This window comes from Chlamydotis macqueenii, chromosome W, assembly GCF_036417535.1.
Source record: "Chlamydotis macqueenii isolate bChlMac1 chromosome W, bChlMac1.mat, whole genome shotgun sequence".
Classification (NCBI taxonomy): domain Eukaryota; kingdom Metazoa; phylum Chordata; class Aves; order Otidiformes; family Otididae; genus Chlamydotis; species Chlamydotis macqueenii.
This window is the reverse complement of record NC_141592.1, coordinates 5246279-5258793: the sequence shown is the minus strand read 5'-3', so window position 1 is coordinate 5258793 and position 12515 is coordinate 5246279.

Sequence of the window (12515 nt, the reverse complement as noted above, 5' to 3'; positions counted from 1 at the left end):
CATTGTCAGTTTTGATTTCTTGAGGAGCTCCTAGTGCGGCAATGGCAGCATGCATATGCTTCAGAACATGTTTGGCTGTTTCCCCTGTTTGAGCAGTGGCCCATATCGCATGCGAGTAAGTGTCAATACTGACATGCACATACTTCTGACGTCCGAATTCTGCAATATGAGTAACATCCATTTGCCATAATTGCAAGGCCCCTAAACCTCGAGGGTTGACCCCAAGGCCTAGACCAACTCCTGATTTTTGACAAGCAGGGCAGGACTGCACTATTCCTCGAGCATCTGAGAATTTTAAATCAAATTGTTTCGCTAGCACTTTAGCAGATTGATGTAAGAAATTATGAGATAAACGAGCCTGCTCAAACAGGTTAACCATTTGATTTTTCCATGCAGCAGCGACTAGCTTGTCTACTATGTTGTTTCCTATAGACAAGCCTTGGTTAAACTGATGACTGCGAATGTGTGTTATAAAATAAGGTTCTCTGCGTTGATTTAGCAAAAACAACAGCTGCATCAATAACATATACAAAGTATTATTTTTTACTGTTTTTATCATGGCACGTTCTAAACGCTGTGTCGTGCCCACCACATATAATGAATCTGAAACAACATTTAGAGGCTCATCATGCCACTGTTGAAAGGCCCACACCACTGCTCTCAGTTCAAGCGTCTGCAGGGAGTCCATGATGTAACCTGTAAGAATTTGATGATTCCATTGGTTATTACTGTACCAAGCGATGGCAGCTCGTTTAGATTTCCTCCCAGCATCTGTAAATACTGTGAGTCCTTCTACTGGTACTTCCGACCTGCGAGGGGCTTCTTCAAAGTCTTGATTTTGCAACAGTGACAAAAGTTTGGCTGAAGGATAATGATTAGTTACAGCACCTGGATAGTCAGCTAAAGCGACTTGAAGCGTCTCTGAAGTTGCTAACAGCCAGTCCAAATAATTTTGAGCTATAGGTACAAATAGCCTTGTAGGTTCTTGAGCTGACAGTTCCAAAATCCTTCTTCTGCCTTTTATAATCATGTTAGCTAACAGCTCGACCCTTGTACAAACTGTGTTTTTGGGTTGGTAAGATAGAAATACCCATTCCAAAATTCTAATGTGCTGTTCTTCTGCTTGCACTATGAGCCCTATTAAATGTTGTCGCTTTGGTGACGAATTAACAATCAAAAACTGTAAAGGTAAATCATTAATTTTTCTTTGTGTGGTAGCTGTTAGAATTTTTTCTACAATCTGGTCTAACACCTGTTTCTGTTCTACTGATAAAGTTCGCCGTTCATTTGGTTTGGTCGTAGTTCCCAACAGGGGCATTAAAGGAGCTAAATCATCATTAGTGATTCCAGTGATGGATCTTACCCACTGTATGTCTCCCAACAATTTCTGAACATCTGAGAGGTTCTTAATGTCTGTATGAATTTGTATTTTTTGCGGTCGCACCGTGCTTCCAGTAATTACCCAGCCTAAATATTGCCATGGGCCTTGACGCTGTACTTCTTCAGGGGCTATTTTTAGTCCTTTTGGCTCTAAAGTTTTTATTAACTCTTGTAATATTTTTTCTGCATTCATTTTTTCGCCTGCTATTAAGATGTCATCCATATAATGATAGATTAACAAAGACTGATGCTCTTGCCGAAATGGCTGCAGAGCCCATGCGACAAAATTCTGACACATTGTGGGGGAATTTTTCATGCCTTGGGGTAGCACCACCCATTGATACTTTTTAGCAGGTTCCTGCTTGTTAACTGCTCGTACCGTGAAAGCAAATTTTTCTGCGTCATCTGGATGTAAAGGAATGGTGAAAAAACAATCTTTTAAATCAATAATAAGTAAATCCCAGTTTTCAGGGATCATTACAGGGGAAGGTAATCCCGACTGTAAAGTTCCCATATCCTGCATGACAGCGTGTACTGCACGTAAATCATGCAGCAGTCGCCATCTACCCGATTTTTTTGGAATAGTAAAAACGGGGGTGTTCCAAGGGCTTATAGATGGCACAATATGACCTGCTTCCAATTGCTCATGTACTAGGTTCTGTAATATTTGCAGCCTATCCTGCTTTAGCGGCCATTGGTCTACCCACACTGGGGTTGCCGTTGTCCAGGTGAGTTTTAAAACAGGCTGCTTGACCATGGCCGCCCCTAAAAAGGCTGGGTTACAAGCTGGGCTTTCATTTGGGACAGCACGTCTCGACCTAAAAGAGCTATAGGCATGTGCATTACATACGGCCTCGTGGTAACTACTGTACCATCTTGAAAATTAAATGACACTATTGATTTACTGATCATCGTGCACTGTGCGCCTCCCACCCCTACCACAGTAGTAACTGCCGGTACCAATGGCCAATTACAGGGCCACTTTGTTGCAGGAATAATGGTAACATCTGCACCCGTGTCAATTAGCATCGACAGCGCCAAGGATTGTCCATTAGGATGTTTAATTGTGACCTTTTCTTTTGGCTTTCCCCTGGCGATATCGATTGCCAATAAGACATTTGGCGCGCCGGTGGACCCAAAGCCTCCCCGGCCGCGGACGACCGAGTGTGCCCGAGGAACACATGCATGAAACGGTACCAATTGTGCTATCTTTGATTGTGCTGGTATGGTAAGGGGTGGTGTTAGTGTATACACCATAATCTTTATTGTCCCGCAATAATCTGCATCAATAATTCCAGGCACTATAAATATGCCTTTTCGAGACACTGATGAACGGCCTATAAGTAATGCACTTAACCCATGCCCTAACGGTCCTTGCTGATCAGAATCAACTAGTTGAACCTCTGAAGTTGTTAATGTCACATCTACTGCTGTTGCCAAGTCCACTCCGGCACTGCCGACTGTGGCGGCCGCGCAGCGGTCCAAGAACCCTGTACTTGTGTCGTTGCGCGTGGGTGGAACGCGCTCCGTGCCCTGTTTCCCGATCGCAAACAATCCTTAGTGAAATGACCCAATTTTCCACAACTAAAACACCTTTTGTTCTTTCTCTTTGCCTGCTTTTTTGGTACCAAGGGTTTAACTGCTGCACCTACGACAGCAGCCATGACTGTAGCCTTTTCTTCTTCTACCATTCGCTCGGCAGTTTCCAGCAGTTGCCCTGTACTAGATCCTTTTGGCAGCACACTAAGGACTCTCTTAGTTTTTTCATTAGCATTATTAAAGGCAAGCATATCTAAGAACTTTGCTTTCATGTCATCATCCAGATCAGGGTGACCCATTATTGCAGCGTGCAACCGATCAATAAATTTCCCATATGGTTCTGTGGGACCTTGCCTTACTGACGTAAAGGCAGGTCCGGACTTTTCATCGTGCACCCTAGCAAGTGCTTTATAAGCCAAATCTTGGCTCAGTTCTAATACTTCGGTAGCAAATTGCGCTTGCCAATCAGATCGTGTGTAGGGTCCCGCTCCCATCAGCATTTGAGTTTGCACCCCGAATAATGGATCACCCTGTTGCCGCGGAGTTGCAGCTGCCTTATCACAAGCAGTCTGCCAGTGCTGAAAAAACTGCAGCTGCTGTGACGGCAGCAAAAGCATCTGGACAATCATTCTAGTATCATAAGGAGTTAACAACTGTGACAAAAAAATATGCTGCAACACAGATTGAGTATATGATGATTTTAGCCCATACTGAGTAACTGCATTTTTAGCTTCCTTCAATATTTTCCAATCTAATGCCTGCCACACACTTCTCCCGGTATTATCAGTCACAACTGGAAATGCCATAGGAAAAGGCTCTCCTTCTATCAAAGCATCTCGAATCACCTCTTTCCACCGCACATCGGATTCACATCCCCGGCCCCTCCCGCCAGCGTCCCTTGTAAAGGTGCAAAAGGACTGATCTCACCCGATGGTCCGTTCGGAATGAATAGGTTGGACGCTGGCAGGTCTCGATGTGGCACAGGCGAAGGAGTTGACAAGTTTCCCAGTGACGCTTCTAGGCGAATCTCTAGGGCTTCTAACCTTTTTAGCGTCTCTTCCAGCTGTGCGTCCTTGGAGCCAGATGAATGTTCATCCCCCTCCTCCTCATGCCGTGGTGGCGCGGAAGAAGGTGGTAATGGGGGATAAACCGGAGCTGTCGGTGTCGGCGAAAAGACTCGTGACTCTGAGCCTGCACTGGCGCAGCATGGCGGGGTGCCTGGCAGTGGTACATCTGGTGGTGAAAGGCTTTCGGCAGTTTTTCCTTCTGGTGCTTGTATATCTATAGTTATAGGGGCTGTGGCTGCATTTCCTGGAGTCCTTGCTGGGACTCGAACCCCCCCACCCTCAGCACTAGCCGGGGCGGCGGCAGGGCTCGTTAAACCCGAGAACGGCATGCTAGTAGCAGAGGTGGACCCGCCGGCTGGAGTTAAGGCCGCAAAAGCAGATGCGGCAACTGAACGCTCGGCTTTCATGCTTATCAGTGTTTCGTTAATTAGCCTCCACATAGTGGAGAGTTTGCTCGCCTCCTTTGATCCTTTACTTATTTCATCCCACAGCTCTTTTCCTATCTTTTCCCATATCGGGAGTTCAAAAGCAGCATCAACTGTGGAGATTAATTCCCTTTTCTTTGCCCACTGCAGCAAAGCTTCTAGGACGGCCGAGTCATAACTCAGTCCTCTCACAGAGAGCATATGTTGGAGGAGCTTAACCACTGCTGACTCCTCTTTGGTCAGTGTGGACCCCATCTCCTCCCCGGCCGCTCGCCTGGCCAAGAGGAGATTCCCTCTGTACCTTTCGTACCTTTTTGCGCTATAGCGACTTCCCGAGTGCCGGGGCAGCACTCGCCTGCGACCGGCTTCCGCCCCCTCTTCTTTTCCTATTTCGGTTCCGTCGGGATGACCAACGCCGATCTGAGGGTCCCTGTTCGGGCGCCACCTGTTGACGCGGAAGAAACGGACACTGCTGACGACCAATATGATCAAGCAAATGCCAATTTATTGTTGATACATCCCGGTTAATATAGCCCTTCTAATTCCATATCATGCGCAAGCTCTCTACTAATTGGTTAACTATATCATGCACGCGCTCCTAGCTAAAGTATGATTCGTTAAGTCTCTATGTTCACGCGCACGGCTCTCTCTACCTGCACCCTGTATCACGTTCAGCCCCCAGTCACGTATGCCAGCTGTTTTCCTTCTTCTCAAGGTTGCTTCGTTTACTTTCTCACAGGAAGCTTCATTACTTTCTCACAGACGGCCTCATTATTTTCTCACAGGTGGCTTCAGTATTTTTCTTACAGGCAGCTTCAGTACTTTCTCACAAACGGCCTTATCGATGTCCTTGAGGCCTGCTACTCAAAAACACAACAATTCCATTCAGTCTGGATTGTTCACTAAGTGCCCCTGGCTCTCCAGGTATCCAACAAAACATTACACGCCACACCGGTAATAACTTTTGAACAGCAGGGTCACCCCGCGTTACACAGTCCCACAGTCTAATACCTGTGGTGTTCCAGGAGCCCACTGTATAGATATTACAGAGGTTTGCGTTTGATACGTGAGCGGACACCCAAGTCAACAAGCTCTTCAGGTCAGTGTTATTAATAGCACAGTTCTGTTCTTCTAACGCTTGTTAGACTCGTTAAAACTGATTTATGTTCCTTTGAAGCAGTGCTTCTCGTCGTTCTGGTCTGGAGGACCGCGGCTCTATCACCCGCCGCTTTATCCTTGGTCTCGGGGACCGCGGCTCTTTTCCCCACCGAGAAAGCACTAGGACCCTGCTCCGCGCCCCGCGACTCCTTGGGCGCCACCTTGAAACTGGCTCCCGCCTCACTATCGCCCCTCCGCGAATTTACAAGCGGTGGAGCCGATGGGGCAGAAAGAGAGACAGAGGGCATTTCTGTGTCCTCGTATTTGGGGGGTTGTTCTTTCGGGTCAGGCTCCTCCGGCAAGGAAGGCGTGATACACGGGGGAGTACACCCAAATTCCATCGCCCCTCTACCACCATCAGAGGCTCCCGGCCAAACGAGGCAGACCACCGGAGCGCCACCCCCTGTCCCCTCCATGCCGTCTCGACCCCCTTCGTCCCCCTCCCCTTCCGAGGGCCGCCTTTCTCCTTTGATTGCAATTAAAGCCGCAACCCACACTTGGCGCGCCTCTCGAGCTTTAGCCAGCAGTCTTTTCACCGAACCTAACGTCTCCAGCTGTGTCACCACACCCTTCGTTCTGACCCCCCCTTCTTCCATTATCTCTTTCCCTGCCGCCTGTAACCGCGCCATGTCCATCACCTCTCCCAGCTTGTTAATCAAGCCCCTTTTCTGCATCCATAGGATGAACTCCGTCAACGGTGCCCTGTGCACCGGACAATTCACATCTTTACCCAACGCCTTTAATACCTTCACTGTATCAGAGATGGACGCCATCCTAACAGCAGGCAGGCACGACCGCCGCGTGGCCCCTGCTGAAAACCGTCCGGACCTGTCACACGTCGGGGTCACCACTTGCCGGCTCTCTTGCCAGCAAACCAACCCTGCACGCACCGGAGCCCCGCTCCGGGGAAAGCAGGGCATCACACGGATACCGCCAAGCCAAGCCTTCAATTTAATGCTGCGCAACACAGGGTTAAATACCCGTACACCTGCTACACACGCGAACGCACCCGCCCCCTGCACCCATGAATCTATCCGTGCCCGCCACGCACCTGCCCCTGCACCCATGGACTTATCTGTGCCCACCACGTACGTGGACGCACCTGCCCCCTGCGCCCATGGACCTATCCGCGCCTAGCACGCGAATCACTGCAGACTGCCCCTCCTGCATACATGCAGCCCTGCTAACGTTACCCCACACACAAGAAGCTGGGAGGGCACATAGCCAGGACACTTGATCCAAACTGTCCAAAGGGATATTCCATACCATATGACGTCATGCTGAACATATATACTGGGGAGAGTTGGCTGGGGGTGGCAACCACTGCTCGGGGACTGGCTGAGCACTGGTCAGCGGGTGATGAGCAATTGCATTGTGCATCACTTTTTATGTATATTCTTTTATCATTATTATTATTTTCCCTTCCTTTTCTGTCCTATTAAACTGTCTTTATCTCAACCCACAAGTTTTACCTTTTTTCCAATTTTCTCCACCATCCCACTGCGAGGGGGAGTGAACAAATGGCTATGTGGTATTTAGCTGCCTGCTGGGTTAAACCACAACACATGATATTAGCCATTAAGGCACATAGTGCAGACAGATGACAAAAATGCATCTGCAGCTCTTACTAACATGTCTCTGTGCATTTCTAAAGAAGCTACAAGGGAGAATGATAGAAACAGCAGCTGGAAGGGCTCTCTAGAGATAATCCAGTTGCACCTCCCACCAGAAGCTTGAAATTGTGGGGTCTTTCCAGTGCCTCACTCTTAATATCTTCTCAGGCTCGTTGCACGCTGGCCTGCTCAAAGATGTGGAGTACCATTTGGGTTCTATGGTGTGAAAGTCAAATAAATGTCTAAATGAAAAAATAGAAGAGAGAAGAGAGAAGTCAGGAAAAGTCTCTAGTTTTAAAATGCATGTCAAGGTTCCCAGGTAATCTTGTAGAGATCCAAGCATATGGAGCTTTTTTGCTGTTAATCTGAAGATGAATGACTTGTTTTAAAGACAATAAAAATGCCATGTTGTACAGGTGCCTGTATGTGTGGGTAGATTCCTCAGGAGGACTTCAGGGACTGTAGCCACAGTGTTGGTGCTCCCTGGTGCTCTGTGCCATCTCTGGCATGTGAGGGGGAATCAGCTGCAGTTCTGCACAGCTTTTTCCCTGGGTCCTCTTCCCCATCACCACCCTGTTTGCCTCCAGAACTGTGTACATGAAATTGCGGACTAGATATTGTTAAACAAAATGCCAACTGAATAGAGGAGAAACTGGTAAATGAGCAATACAGGAATTTGAACACCAGAGGGCAATTAGAAAAGGAGCTAAAATGGGAACGATTAGATCATAGAATCATAGAATCATAGAATGGTTAGATAACATAATTCTAAATGAATGGTGAATTTAATTAATCCTATTGACTGTTTATGATAAATAGAACAAAAAGCTTGTCAAAGTACTATTAGTTTTTCTTTGGTTTGATAGATCAAGGTTATTTACTGATAGAATCATAGCATTATTCTTTGTTTCCAATTGATTGAATAAGATTGATTTGAAACATATGGTGAGAAATGCTGCAGCTGTTTGTTTGCATCTGTTATACTTTCACTTGTTAGTAATTGGTTTGCAAGTTGCTTTTCTATTTTTTGCTGTATTTTTTTAATATATTAAGTGAAAACAGAGTCTTTTTTAGGAGATGCACATATGAGAGGATAAATGCCTCAGAAAGCTTTGAAGCTGTATTATGTTTTTTCTCCACTTTGTTTTAGAATCATAGAATCATACAATGTTTAGGGTTGGAAGGGACCCCTGCAGAATCACTCCAGTAGGTTTTTGCTACTGCTTTCCATGTTTCAAGATCAAATGAGGAAAAGGGGACCTTTATTAAAACAGGGCCTCCATCTGGCCCCACTGCCTCCCTGAGGGGTGCCTGCACCACTATCTGTTCTTTCTTACTTCGGGTGCAAGAGGATACTGGACTATCTGGAGGGTTTTCCTAATCGGAACCTTCATTTCCTCCTTGTTGTGCTCCTACTGGTCGTTTATAATGCTCCGGCGGGTCTCCTATCCCAGGGTCCCTTATTTTCCCCAACTTTGTATATCTCTGCCCTATGCTGCATGCCGAGCAACACCTCTTCATCTTTCCTTTTCCCTCTTTCTATTTTCCTTCTCCAAAGCCATCCCCATTGGGTCCTGTGGGGGTGCTAATCCACAGTCCATGTGTCCATTCGGGATGATTCCGGAGGGTGAAAAACATGTCCACATATGAGACCTCATCCCATTTCCCTTCTCTCCTCAAAAATGACATCAATTGCAACAAGGTATTATAATTCAATGTTCCGTTAAAAGGCCATTTCTCCTCATCATCTAATTTATACAAAGGCCACCATTGATTGCAATATTTTATTAAAGTCTTTTTGTTTACACTTCCCCCTGGTGGCTCTCCTATCTCCTTCCAGTGAGCTAAAATGCAGCCCAGAGGGCTCCTTTTCACTGCTCTGATAAGCTTAAGTGAGTTTCAAGGCAAACAGGATTGTTAGGCATTATCTAGCAGACAGTCTCCTAAATCAAGTAATATGCAAACAGTTAGTCTCCTAAATCAAGCAATATTTAGCAGACAGTTAATTCCCTTTATCAGGTCCATGTCCTTCTTCTGTTGGGGGCTCCAGAGCTGGATGCAGTACTCCAGGTGGGGTCTCACCAGAGCAGAGTAGAGGGGCAGAATCACCTCCCTCGACCTGCTGGCCACACTCCTCTTGATGCAGCCCAGGATGCGGTTGGCCTTCTGGGCCGCAAGGGCGCATTGCCACCTCATGTTGAGCTTCTCATCCACCAGCACTCCTAAGTCCTTCTCCTCAGGGCTGGTCTCAATCCATTCTTCGCCCAGCCTATATTTTTTATCTCTTGGACTACACACAGGATTTTCTGCTGATGAACATGGGTGTAAAGCTTTTTTATTGGGGCATCTGGACCTGGTGAGAAATAGTTTCATATCTGAAATACATATGATAGCATTTTTCAGAGAAATAAGATTTTAAGAGAACCTAAAGTAGTAGAAAATTTTCCTGTGGTATATCCATGTTTTTAAAAGGGTTGATTCTTATTGTATCAGAAGGGTTCTGAAGGAAGTCCCAGAATGTTTATTTAGCTAAAGTCAAGACACTGTCACATGATTAGTCCTTTTAAAATGCCTTCAAACTGCAAGCAATCCAATACTTAAAGTTAATTCTTAAGGATGCAATGCAGTGTATTCACAACATTTTCACATCCTTATTCTCTTGTTAGACTCTCACTGTGAGAGTACACCTGTATTGGGTTTGCACGGCAAGGTTTTTGTAGCACGGGAGCTACAGGGGTGGCTTCTGTGAGAAGCTGCTAGAAGCTTCCCCTGTGTACAATAGAGCCAATGCCAGTTGGCTCCAAGTCAGACCCACGGCTGAGCCAATCAGCCACGGTGGTAGTGTCACTGAATCTGGTATCAAACTCCTTAACACCAATGTAGCATTAAGAAGCAGGCATTCTTTATTGAGGCGCCGGATGCACGGGGGATCCTTCCACCTAGTGTGCATGCCAGTCTGGAAATCTGGACAGAATATATTTAGTGATTTCATGCATAATTCCCAGAATACTAATACATAATGATTAGTTTTTCTAGAAATCATTATCATATTTCCCACCCACTTGCGCATGCTCAGTCTTTTGAGTCAAGGGTCTTCTGGTGGTCTTGGGGGTCGTTGGAGTGCCCCCTCCTCAAATTCGCTGGTTGAACCCCTCCTTAAAATCTCCATATATGGTCTTGAGAACAGGTCGCTTTGCTCCTTGATTTTCTGGCTCCAAAGTGATGGCTCAGGGCCTATCTCCACAGCTGGTGTTTGAGGCCTACCTTTGTTCTACCACCTTTCTTAATTACCCCAGATATGCTAGGCTAACTTCTAACAAATGAAATATTGTATTTTCTTAACAATTCTAAGACTCCCTGTTCCCTCTAAGGATAAATACATGTCATATAAAATTTAACCTATGTGACTACAGTTTTATAGTTAGCAAGAATCACCTCATATTGATATTCAATTTTCAAAAATCATATTCTAAAATTATACTGATTAAGCATTTTATGTCTTATAACAGTAGTGCCTCTGTAATAGCATATTTAAGAAGGGGGAAATTTTACTGGGCAACAGAAACAGCAGTCAGACAGAGGAGCGAGAGTATGTGACAAAAACAACTCTGCAGACACCAAGGTCAGTGAAGGAGAGGAGGAGGTGCTCCAGGAGCCAGAGCAGAGATTCCCCTGCAGGCCATGGTGAAGACCATGGTGACGACGCAGGTTGTCCCCCTGCAGCCCATGGAAGTCAACAGAGGAGCAGATATCCACCTGCAGTCCATGGATGACCCCACTTCGGAGCAGGTTGTTATGACCCAGGGCTGTAGCAGGTTCATGATTCCCTCTGACTAAATTATGGTGAAATGACACAAAACAATTGATTTAACACTTCATTTAACATTAACGAGGAACAAATTAAATTTGAAAACTTGCAAAGTGTAAAGGGGTTGATAGTTGAGGCTGTCATCAGAACATTTGTAAGAAAAAGGAGAAAATGGAAAAGAGAAAGAGAGAGATAAAGAGAAAAAAAGAGATATCACCACCCTTTGGTCCAGTAAGGACAATGGCATGTGTGAAGATCCTCCAGTGGCGGGCCCACACGCATGGCTTCCTGAGGCAGTGTCTTTTATAGCCCTCAATTACACTCCTTTAGAACTTGCATGGTTCTGGTTCTAGAGAGTTCTGAGTTTTCTGTGCAGGCGCTAAGCAGGTGCTAAATGTGAGGGGTGGTCGTAAGCTCCTTCCTCAGATAACCGCTGTGTCACTCTTGGCCATATATGGCAAATCGTTATGTAAGACACCTCAGAACACAGACCTGTGGAGCTGACAAATCCCCCATACACCCTCCAGGTCCTGTGTTACCTGACTCCTACCGCCCCTATGCTAACCGAACTCTGCCCCACAACAATGTTTGAGGCATTAACACACATTAACTCTGTCAGTTCCTCACACTACCCCGTGGGTCAAACATTGTCCATATTATCTTCATCCAGGGTGGTGATTTTCACATAGTGGATAGAGAAGATAAACCATACATTTTACAATGACAAGGCCAACAATCAAAAACAAGAGCCCACAGCCTAAGATTATAACGATATTCAAGAACCATTTTCCCCACCCTGTAAATCCTAATGAATACAAGAGAGAAGCAACCCGATATTTAGGGTCCCAGCCATTACATCGGTCCTTTGGCTGCATTGCTTGGAAGAGTTCTCCGGTTTGGTCCCATACTTCTTCCAGGCTTCTTCCGAGGTGGTAGTAGCATTGTGCATGGTGAGACAGCATTCTCCATTGGTAAGATTTAACATTCCACATATATCTTGTTCTTTTAACATTAACATATCCAACGTTAGTCTGTTTCGTAAAGTCATTTTGGACACTTGTTGAATTTGTACATTCATTTCCCCAGATGCATAATTGGTCCAATTACTTAAGACGTATACTTGCCAGGTTAAATTCTCCATGACAAATTGATGTCTTTTAAGAGTTACATATGAGGTAAATATATTTTCCAACATTAAAGATGTTGTCATGCCCCAGGTATAATATAGTCAGGTATCTGTACTCCATGTACTGCCCACTCAGGTCACGCCTTGGGCCCCTCACTTTCTTGGCGCTTCCTGGTTGGATGAGTGTCGTAGTTTAGCCCTGATCGGGAACGGACTACGCAGTCTCTCTCTCACTCCCCCCACCCTCCGAGAGAATAGGGAGAGATAATATAAGGAAAAGGCTCGAGGTTTGAGATAAGGACAGGGAGAAATCCTTAAAGTTACCATCACGGGCAAAACAGACTCGACTTGGGGAAAACTATTCATTTATTACTAAAAACAAAGCAGGAGAATGAGACA